The following is a 12,500-nucleotide window of genomic DNA, read 5'->3' as shown; positions in this document are numbered from 1 at the left end:
TTTGTGTGTGTATGTGTGTGTGTGTGTGTGTGTGTGTGTGTGTGTGTGTGTGTGTGTGTGTGTGTTTGTGTGTGTGTGTGTGTGTGTGTGTGTGTGTGTGTGTGTGTGTGTGTGTGTGTGTGTGTGTGTGTGTGTGTGTTTGTGTGTGTGTGTGTGTGTGTGAGAGAGAGAGAGAGAGAGAGAGTGTGAGTGTGAGATTCACCATGGTCTTGGATCACGTGTTGGACTCGTGATCGACAGCTATTACCCTCCCGAATGAGAGCTCATAGCTCATATATGGGAAATGCTGTGACCTTACGCGCACACACATGCCCAACTCCCCGCCCACGAGAATTGGAGTGCCGACTCACAGCGCAGCGATGCTGAAATTATTTCAGCACTGGGCAGGATTTAAACTTTGCAAGTTTGCGAGCAAATTTACGATAAAGTTTGATGGGTAAGTCTGCGGGTGTAGAGGAACGCTTTGATTTAATGCTTGCGAGCTTTTTGGCAACCTGAAAAACATGAACTGTCGGTGGGGAAGGAGAGGGGAGGAAAGCAGGGAGGAGAGAGAGATTAATCCCTGGTAGCGGTTGACAGATGGATGCAAAGTGGTCATTTATTTGCTCAGCCGCACGGTCAGCTGACAATTGTGATAGGAGTGGGATATCAGATGCCTGCCGCATACCACACAAACTTTTAACCCTGTTCAACCACTGGCTGCTGTTCTGCTGTAAGTGCTTGATCTTATTGGGGTAGTACATTTTCTTGGCTCTTTTGATTTCCCTTAAGACTGTTCCGGAGTTGTCTAAAAAGGCTGGTATTAGTGTAAAAAGCTCTAACGCGCTGTTCTAGCAGTCGTTTTATCCTAGGCGTCATCCACAGAGCATCTGCTGGGTGGGTCCATGTCTATTTCAACGGGAAGTAACGATGGAAAGTCTGAGTAATTATACTGATATAAATATCCCACTTCTCCTGTACTTCCTCTACTGGGAGTACCTTTGTCCAGGGATGTTGAGCGATCCATTGTCCAAATTCACGCAAGTATGAGTCAGGCATGGGGCTGTGATAGCGAGTAGTGGTGCTGTGCACTAACGAAGTGGTACTGGCTGGCGAACACTGGATGGAAGTGTGGGTCGACCGACCAATTGGGGGGAGGGGTTGGGGGAGAGGTGTAGTTCACTCATGTCACTTAGAATGGGGTAAAGCGTGTTGACACCGTGTGGGGGAAGTTGACGAATTGTGACATATGTAGATGTTCTTGAATACCACTGGTGTTTAACTCATTGAAATTCCCACATAGAACCAACTTAGCACCGGGGGATTTGGCCTTGAGACTGTCTGCCGTGTTAATAATGTGTGTGTGTGTGTGTGTGTGTGTGTTAACAGCAAGCAGTACAAACCCATCAATAACTACATATGGCAGCAATAGCAACGAAAACAAAAACAGTTACAAAAACAACAGAAACAACAATAAACTACTGGCACAACAGATGAAACAACAACAGTTTCTGCTACTACTGCCATCACCACAACAACCATAACCACTCCTACCACTACCAATAATAATACCTTTATCACCACCACCATCACTACCAAATCACAGTGACAATCACGAATGCAGACTTGCTATGTCTTCCTTCTTTTCCTTGAAGAACACCTGGGTTTCTTTGGTGGCCAGCGACTCGAACAGATTCTGAAGGGACCTAAAGAAACGGAGAAAAGGGGTCCTCACAAGTGAGCTGACGCATTGAGCCCACGAATTGGGCTCACGATTTGAGGTCACTAATTGGGCTAATGTGTGCTGCGTAATCGAAAGGACTTTTTCTACGTACATTTGGCTCAGGACTGAATTGGGCTTATATGGGGTCTACGATTGATAGAAAGGTATTTTCTGACTTAAAATGGTCTCTAGGCCGACGCGAGGGCTTATATGAGATCTTCGATAAAAAGGGCTTTTTCGATATAAAATGAGCTCTCGGCTGACTTGGGCTCATATGGGTTCTATAATCGACAAAAAGGTCTTTCTCGACATAAGATGAGCTCTGGACTAATTTGGGCTTATATGGGGTTTACATACATACATACATATACCAAGGCTTTTTCCCCCTTCCAAGGGAGGTAGCCAAAAAGGGAAAGGCATAAAAACACTCCCACCCATTTCATCCCTAAATACACTCCACACCCCTCCTACCCTTCCTCTCATCTGAGCACCTCCTGGATGACGGGTCATCCCTGCACCCTGCCCACCGCCCTGGGTCAGAAGCAGTGTCGCAAGACACAGTACATCCACAGCAAGGCCGCTTCATTTAATCGGCGACCCCCCCTCTCCGTCCCCCTTTGCATATAAGGAGAGGACGGGGAGAAACCCCTTCGGGCTGCGTCAAAAATTACTCACACATACTACCCCACCCCCCACCCCCCCGCCCATTCCTCCTCATGCAGTCACAACATCATCCATATACAACCATTCTCCACTCACCTCTGTCTTCCGTCCTCTCCCTTCCTTCCTCAACAGACCATTCCCCTCTGCCACAAAGCCCCCTTCACACCCTCCATCCCTCTCATACTAGGACGCCCCCACATCTTCCCTCCACATCTGCCTTCCATACCTCTTTTACTAGTCAATCTTCACTCATTCTTTTCCATATGTCAAACCATCCTAATATTCTTTCATCAACCCTATCTCCCAAATCCTTTTTCACCCCTGTTCTCCTCCTCACCTCCTCATTTCTCACTCTATCCAGCCAGGTAACCCCCACCATACTTCTCAGACACCTCATCTCAAACACATTCAAACTCCTTCTCTCTTCTTCTCTTATGTTCCACGTTTCTGCCCCATACAGTGCTGTTGGCACAATCACTCCTTCATACAGTCTCCTCTTCGCATCCATTCCCAAATGTCTATTCCTCATTACACTCTTCAAACCACCAAGGCATTTACTCGCTTCTCTCAATCTACATTCTACCTCCACCTTCACTCCACCTTTTCCTGCTACACTTGCACCCAAGTATCTAAAACTATCCACTTCCTCCAGTCGCTCTCCCTTAATGTTCACTTCCAGTCTACTGCCACTTTCACCCCTTGTACATCTCATCACCTTACTTTTACCCACATTTATCTTTAGCTTTCTTCTATCACATACTCTCCCAAACTCTGCCACCAGCTTCCTCAATCCCTCCTCTGACCCTGCCACAAGCGCAGTGTCGTCTGCAAACAACAGCTGGCTCACCTCCCACTTTTCTCCATTTTCTCCATGGGGTTTACGACTAACAAAAATGTATTTTTTCGACGTGGAATGGGCTGTAGGTTGATTTGGGCTTGCATGAGCTCTATAATCGAGAAAAAAATATATATATATATCTGCGTGAAATGGGTCTTGGACCAACGCGAGATAACTATATGGGATCTATAAGCGACAAAAAGGGCTTTTTCGACAATGAAAAGAGTCATAGGCTGAATTGAGCTTATATGGGCTCTATAATCGACGAGAGGACTTACTTGGGCTCTATAATCAACAAACAGGGATTTTCCGACATAAAAAGAGCCCTAGGCTGAATTGGGATTCTATAGGATCTATAATCGACACAAAGGCTTTTTCGACAGAAAATGGGCTCTACGCTAATGTGAGGGCTACTGAAAGAGCCCATAGAGCTGGCCGAGGGTGAGGCCTCCACTTGGCTGAATAAAATCGCCGGCCACAGCAGAATCCGCCATTTGGGTCTTACATTGCATTTGAATAGCCACGGTTAAAACCACTAGTGTGAGCAGGGCCCCATACCTCCACTAGTTGCAACATATATATGTTACAAATATTTCAATATATTCAAATACTGTGGACGACCAATTAGTAAAGTATGATGAGTTAACACATAGAATTTGTATTATATTCTTACCCTTACAGGCAACCAGTGAAGCTCAATTAAAATTGCAGTAATTTTCCCAACTTGGGGACATCTTAAGTCAACCTTGCAGCTTTATTAATGTTTTTCATTTTCTTAAACTGACACTTAAGGTGCATTTTGCTTTGTGCGATTATCGCTCAACGATGATCCTTAAACGATTGTCTAGCCCACGATTTTTTTTGTTTTTTTTTTTAAATAAGGTGGTTTTGCTTCAAGCGACTGCTGCTACAGTCGCTAAAATAAATAAGTAGTGCTCTAGACAATGGTTTGACGATCATCGTTGAGCGATAATAGCACCAAGGAAAATGTACCTTTAGGCAGCCTATGGTATTAAGAGTTATGAAAACCCACTCTCATTATCACACTATTTATAATTAACTTCTTCATAGAATCCTCATCAAGATACTTTTGTAACAAAAGTAATAATTCCAAGATTTAATCCACACATTTTAACTGTAATATTAATCTGACAAAGTTCAAATTATAATCAAATAATACCCCAAAGTCATGAACACTCAGATATATGGATTAAATTACCATTAGTATATATATTTTCAGTGCTAATGTTACTTAATTTATTCTCCCTACCCACCAACATATACTAAGTTCAATTAATGATAGTCTCACTCATTCCCCTATCCAGGTACAATTATAATCACTGTATGCAACTAAACATCCTATTAGTTGTGATGAGAAATAATCAATCATTTTTCTCATAACTGTAAATGTATCTATACATTCAGACGCGCGCGCGCTCGCTCGAGAGAGAGAGATGAAGTTTAATGAATGTGTCTGCATATATTGGTATTTATTTTATTGAAATAAACCATAAACTGTTTGAACTACTTTATTCTGTTCACTCAGAATGGTCGGTTAGTTGCAGCGTCGCAACTATTTTCTTAATTCTCCTACATCTGGCAGCGTAGTAGGAAATTTAATTCGTTAAGAGTAACGAAAGGTGCAAACGAGCTCTTTAATTATCAAGTCGAATGAAACTCATCCCCCAAGATACCAACAATCAACACCCCCACGGAGGAGTTTCACTTAGTTAAATAAAATCGAGTGGCAGCAGCTAAATGAAATGACTGAAGAATTGCTTACCAAACCAATGTTATAAAAAAAAAAAAAAAATCAAAGCTCCTGGTATGTTTTCAAACACTCTTGCTCCTGGTACACTCTTGCCATTATTGTCACTTATTAATTGCACTCGTGATATGATACTACACTAGTGGTATACTCACAACACAAATGAAGCAAATTTTGATAGCTAGCCCGGCACCACCGAATTCAGAATTTTATTCAGATATGTTTCATGCAGTAGGCAAGTTGGTTTTGTCTTTAAAAACTTATACAGAATTATAAGTATATACAAGTAAACCAAACTGTATAAGAATATACATGTATCAGTTAATATTTTCATAATGTATTAATCCTTATTTGCTACTTATATGGGTATTTCTAAAATCAGTTTTAACTTCAAAAATATTCTGAAAAATGTGTGAAAGGTCGTCTTGTGGATCCAAGTGCTCTTGTCTCTCTGAATTCGGTGGTTCCGGACAATCAAAGTTTTTTTAATTGATTTTCTGTTGTGAGTGTATCATTAGTGTAATATTATTTCACGAGTGCAACTGATAAGTGACAATAATGGCAAAAGACTGTGCCAGGAACAAGAATATTAAAAGAATACCAGGAACTTTGTAAATTTCAATATTTTTTAAAACAACTGCTCACGACACATTGACAAGTCGACATTTGTTTGGTAAGTAATTCGGTATTATTTTAGTTGTGCACACCTACGCGATATTGCATTAGAAATTTAAATATCAATTTTGTAAATTATAATATATGAACGTAATATGCAATTTTCTTGGCGGATATCAAAAACAAAAAACTTCGCTTCAAGCAAATTTACTAACGAACGAAGCTGCTAGGACGCCATGCCAGTCGAGTCACTATCACACGATGGCTTTCACGTTGTGGACCGGATGTTTTCCAACTCCAGGTGACGTTAATAAGCACTGTTATGTAGACAATAGGGCTTCCTTGGACTTTGTGTGAGAACACGGGGTTCTACCGTCGTCTGTTAATTGCCCGAGTTACAATAATAACCAGGCCGTCACCATCCGTGACGACGACGACCCGGATGAATTTGAGGTACCGAATTACAAAACATTGGTTAGGTTACGTAGGTTAGGTAGGTTAGGTTAAATTAGGTTAGGTTAAATTAGGTTAGGTAGATTAGGTTAGGTTAGGTAGATTAGGTTAGGTTAGGTAGATTAGGTTAGGTTAGGTAGATTAGGTTAGGTTAAAATAGATTGATTTATCATCTTTTCATTTCTTCGACCTCGGCACCTATTAAAACAAACATGGCGTATCATTCAACCACCGCGGCTTCGTTCATTAGAAAATAGGTTTTAGCAACTTTTTTGTTATTGATTTCCGCCAAGAAAATTACATATTACGTTGATCTATTATTATCTACAAAATTAATAATTGCTATATCGCGTAGGTGTGTACGATTAAATTTTTACCAGCAATTCTTCAGAAGTTTCATTAAGCTGCTGCCACTCATTTTTATTTAACTGAATGAAACTCCTCCGTGGGGGATGTTAGTTGTTAGGATATTGGGGGGATGGGTTTCTTCATTCGACTTGCTAATTAAAGGGCTCTTTTGCAAATTTCATTACTCTTAACGAGTTAAACTTCCCACTGCGTTGTCAGATGTAGTAGAACTAAGATAATAGTTGCTACGCTGCAACTAATCGACCATTCTGTGTTGACAGAATAAAGTAGCTCAAACAACCAGTTTGTGAAAAAAGTGTATGTGTAAGTGTATGCTGTCACCTCTTCATACTCTCGTCTCTTCATGCTCTCGTCTTTTCATGTTATTGCCTCTTCACGCTCTTGTCTCTTCATGATCTCGCTTCCTCATACTCTCGCTTGCTTATGCTATCGTCTTTTTATTCCGTCCATTTCCCATCACCACTCGCCTCTCTCCGCTTTCCCTTCCTCAAATTCACCGTCCTCCTCGTTTTCCCACCGCATTTCTCGACGCCACTACCACCGTCATCATCACCACCATCGTCATCATTATCATCACCGCCAACAATAACAACAACGACAATGACAATAACTAACTACAATAACAGCGACAACAACAACTAAATACAATAACATCAGCAACAACAACACTACCAACAGTGACATACTCGTACTTCATGGGTGTCTTTAAAGGGGAGAAGTAGGATGGGGTTGGTTCTGTTGATCCTTCCTCCCCTCCCCTAAGGAGTTATCACAGTGGGCTATTTTCTTCCCAGATCCTACCTCCAACCTCAATTTGAAGAACTAGAGAATTACTTCGCTTACAGAAATCTAGATATCTCTAAGAACATTTCAGTAGTATGTTTAACTTTTTTATAGGCTTGAAATTCCCTAGTACTCAAACGAACTCTCATCGGTCCGTGCTGGTAAAGCCCGTGGAAGCTCAGTGTGATATCCCATTTCCTCAACTTGAATAGGTCAGAGTCTGCTCCTCTTCATCTGCCTGGAGCCACACAAGAACATAAGAATGGAGAAAACTGCAAGAGACCACAAGTCCTAGATTACGTAGTTACATGTCACTCACCACCTGACATCCCTATCCATAAAGGTATCTTTCTCTTTAAACAACCCATTGTTTCAGCGCTTACATACCGTCAACCAGAATAAAATCTACAAGACTCACGTCACTACCATGGTTGAGGATCGAATACATGAATTTGTCCTTTCATTCAGGCCTGTGCTGTCCTTCCAACTTCTGCTTTTGACATCTTATTCGTTTTTCGACTCCTAAGATCTTTCTTTTCTTTTCTCTCATTTCCTTCCTCTAAGCCGCCACTCTAGCTCGCTTATTTTCGATTTGTACGTGTTTCACTTTTCGATTTTCACCACTCTCAAAATTGTTATCTATTATTCATCCTTTAAGTCGGTAGACTCCATGCATCCGATGAGCCAACTTATTCAAGTTCTGAAGGTTATTTTTACTTAGTATGATATTTTACACTGTCAGGCTTCTACTCACTTCACTATATTCTATGTATAGGGGGAATGAAATGTTTGCAGATTTTCTTTTCTTGAATACTGATTACACGACATACTTCTCAGAGATCCACCCTATGAATCCCGTGAGAACTCGCACTGTTACGTTTCAGGTAAGTTCTGTAATGACGTCATGATTTCCTTAGCCCGATGACCTTTAACTTTATATCAAAGATCCTCCCCTAAGGCCGTGATCTTACAATCGTGAACCAATTGAATTTTCTCCTCCATTCTCCAATCAGATTCGTTGTTATAAGTCTATATGTAATATTTTTACTTAAGCAATTCCAAATCACTGCATAACTTACTTATGTTACATGTCAACAAAGTACGTCGTACAGGCTCCCAGCCATTTTTATGACTCAAGGCGGAGAGCTACCTTGGGCAATCTTCGCTCACGAACTATTTATCAAACATCCGACTCATAAAAATGAACCCTCACCATCTACCCCACTTTCTACCCACGTCTCTCTACCAGCCTCTTACCCTTCCTCTACCGTAGTGGTTCCCAAACTATCATATATCATGCCTCCCTTTCATGCTTCCAGCAGACCCGCACACCCCAACTTTTTTTTTTAATGAAATTATATATATATTTTCTATTTGTATGATAGCATTGTTTAGGTCGAAAACAAATATTTGTGCTTAAGTTAAAAATTATGGAACTAAAAATACATGCACTAGACATTTTACTAAGTAACTTAAGTTATGAAACATTTGATTTCAAGGGAGCGAAAAAAGGTAAATTATTGAACAATGATATTTGTTCTGTATCTTCTTCACACCTTCCTGGGCGGAGAATGGGGGTGATGGGTGCCTCTTAGTTTAAAAACTAATGTTTTACTCCTTCCAACCTTTCCTTCCTTTGTCCCCCTCCTCTTTCCCCCCTCACAAGACTCCCTCTCCCCTCCTCTCACACCATGCTCCCCATTCCACCTCCCCTCTATTACATTTTCCCTATCCCTCCCCTCTCACATTTCACCCATCCCTACGCTCCTCATCCCTAAACTCCCTGTGCTCCCATAAGAACATAAGAATGGAGGAGACTGCAAAAGACTATAAGGTCTACACTAGGCAGTTCCATGTCCCTAATCACCTGTCATCCCTGTCCAGAAAATTAACTTATCTTCTCTTAAAACAACCAATTATTTCAGCTCTCACTGCATGGTTACTGAATCTATTCCATTCACTAACCACTCGGTTGATAAGCCAGTTCTTGCCTATTTCCGTCTTAAACCTTAATCACTTATCCCTATCCCCACCGTTTCTACATGTTTTCTTCCTCCCGTCCCCCTCTCACCTCCCATCCGTCTCACACCCCATTCCCCCATTCCCAGAAAGTGGAGAGTTCCCTGTCCCTCCCCATACATTTTACTCGTGGCCGTATTTCGCACATGGGTAATTGGCATGTGTGTCGCGCGGCATACTACCTTTGCAATCTTCTGTCATCTCCATCTTTCATCTCCCCAATTCCTCGCATTCCTCCCTAGCCCCACCATTTATATCCGCCATTCCCAGTTTAATTTTTACCCATTTCACACGTTCATCTCCCTCCAGTCTCGTTTTCCTATTCTCATCCCCCTTCATCTCATCCTTCATTTTCGTCCCCCCCGTTCACCTATTCATCTCTCCAGTTCCCTTCTTCATTTCACCTTTTCATATTTTTCGCTCACCCATTTTTCTTTTACACAGCCACGTTTTCATCTCCACAAGCCCCATTTATTCTCCTTACTCACCTTCCCATTTCCCAATTCACCTCGTTTCCCTATTCACCTTCATTGTTCTACTTTTCACTGCTCTATTCCTAATTCCCCCCCGCGCGTTAGTCCAGTGGATACCTATCAAACTCATGAGCAGATGTTCATTAGTTCGATTCCAGTGGCCCGCTGCGGGCTATGTCGCGTTGGTTTCCGACAGCACTGACCAGGTGGGGAGGCGACCCAACATCAGTCTGGAAACCCAGCGGCTTGCCGCAGCTGACAGGGCTTTGCTCCACCAGGGTTTCTCACATTCCACTCTGTGGAACTGGGATGGTGAGTACCTCCCCCCGTTTCCCCGTCCACTTCCTCCTTTTACCTCTCATTTCTCCTTTTCACCTTCCCTATTCCCTTTTTTATCCCATTCCACATTTTGCCATATTCTTACTTTCACCCCCCAATTCCTCCTTTGAACTGACCCATTTGCTCTTTCATCTTCCCTTATTTCCGCTTTTTCCACCCCATTCCCACTTTCGACTCCCCCATTTCCCTTTTCAGCTCACCCATCCCCTTTCAGTTCACCTATTTCCACCACTTTCGGTTCTCCATTTGCTCTTTCATCTTCCCCATTTGCACTTTCACCTCACCCATTCCCACTTCCACCCATTCCATTCTTTGAACTACCCCATTCACCTCCCTATTTTCCTCTTTCCCTTTTCACCTTCCCCATTCATAATTTCACTTTCCCCATTCACAATTACCTTTTTCCATTCACCACGTTCACCTTCCCCGTTCCCCTCACCTATACCCATCACTCATTCTCAACCCCATTCCCCTTACTACTCTTACCATTCCCTCCTCCACTCCCCTTTAGCACATTCCACATTCCTCTTGCCACCTCCTACATTCCCTTTGCCACCTCCCACATTTGCCTTGCCACCTCCCCCATTATCCATGGCACCTCCCCATTACCCTTGTCACCTCCGCATTTCACTTTCCCTTATACTGTACCTCCCCATTGCCCTTTTTACCTTCCCATTCCCTGGTTTACCTCACACATTCCCCTGTTCACCTCCCCATTCCCTTGTTCACCCCCATTTCCTAGTTCACGTCACCCATTCCCCTGTTCACCTCACCCATTCCCCTGATCACATCCCCATTCTAAAGGTACGATCCCCATTTCCTTGTTCACATCCCCCCATTCCCCTGTTACCAGCCTCATTCCTCCTGTTACTATCCCCATTCCTCCTGTTACCTCCTCATTCCCCTGTTCTCCTGCATTCCCCTGTTCACATCCGCCATTATTACTTTCACCCCCCCCATTCTCTATGTTATGATCCTCATTCCCTTTGTTACCATCCTCTCCTGTTCACCTCACCCCTTTCCCTGTTCACCTCATCCAATGCCCTATTCATCGCCCCCATTCCCCTGCTTATCTCATCCATTCCCCTGTTTACCTACTCTATCTCCCTGTTCATACCGCTCATTATCCCTTTCATCTTTCCCATTTTTCACTTCACTTTCCCCATTCCCCATGTTACCATCCCCATTAACCTGTTCACCCCCATTTCCCTGTTCACCTCCCCATTCCCTCGGCTAACTCCCCCATTCTCCTATCCACCTCACCCATTCGTCTGTTCATTTTGTCCATTCCCCCGTTCACTTTCCCATTCCCCTCTTTACATCACCCAATCGTCCCTTTCACTTCACCCATTCCCACTTTCCTGTCACCCATTCCTCCTTTCAGTTTCTATGTTCTTCCTTTCACCTCCCCCTCGTTCCTCCATAATCCTCACCCGCTCCTCCTCTTTTTTTTTTTTTTAACCGTTCCTTTTTCCGTGCCTTTCGTTCCTCTTTTCTTGCCCCTCGCTCTTTTTTGTACCCCTTCCACTTCCTCTTTTCATGCTACCCCCCAATTTCTCTTTCCTTGTCTTTCAATTTTTTTCTTTCTTTTCGTCCCCCCGTTCCTTTTTTCTTGTATTCCGTTTCTCTTTTATTGTCCCTCATTTCTCTCTTTTTGTCACTTGCCCCTCTCTTCGTGCCCCCTGTTCCTCTTTTCGTGCCCCATCCCGTTCCTCATTTCTTGTACCCCGTACTTCTTTCCTTGTCCTTTGTTCTTCTTTCCTTGTTCCCCGTTGCTCATTTATTGTCCTCCGTTTCTTTTTTCGAGTCCTCCTTTCCTCTTTTCGTGTCCTCCGTTCCTCTTCTTGTCTTCCGCTCCTCTTTTCGTGTCTTCCGTTTCTCTTTTCGTGCCCTCCGTTACTCTTTTCTTATCCTCCTTTCCTCTTTTCTTACCCTCCGTTCCTCTTTTCTTTCCCTCCGTTCCTCTTTTCTTTCCCTCCGTTCCTCTTTTCTTTCCCTTCGTTTCTCTTTTCTTGTCCTCCGTTCCTCTTTTCGCGTCCTTTGTTCCTCTTTTCGTGTCCTCCGTTCTTCTTGTCTTGTCCTTCGTTCCTCTTATCTTGTTCTCCGTTCCTTTTGTCGTGTCCTCCGTTCCTCTTTTCTTGTCCTTCGTCCCTGTTTTCCTTTCCTTCTTTCCCGTTTCTTTGTCCTCCGTTCCTCTTTTCTTGTCCTCTATTCATTTTTCTTGTCCTTCGTTCATGTTTACCTGTCCTCCTTTCTTCTTTTCTTGTCCTCAGTTCTTCTTTTCTTGTCCTTCGTATCTCTTTTCTTGTCCTACGTTCTCTTTTTGTGTCCTCCTTTCCTGTTGTCCTTCGATCCTCTTTTCGTGTCCTCCGTTCCTCTTGTCCTTCGATCTTCTTTTCGTGCCCTCCGTTCCTCTTGTCCTTCGATCCTCTTTTCGTGTCTTCCGTTCCTCTTCTTTTGTCCCTCATTCCTTTTTTC

This window comes from Oratosquilla oratoria, chromosome 44, assembly GCF_046742065.1.
Source record: "Oratosquilla oratoria isolate Oo_2021 chromosome 44, ASM4674206v1, whole genome shotgun sequence".
Classification (NCBI taxonomy): domain Eukaryota; kingdom Metazoa; phylum Arthropoda; class Malacostraca; order Stomatopoda; family Squillidae; genus Oratosquilla; species Oratosquilla oratoria.
Note: the sequence above shows the minus strand (reverse complement) of the source record.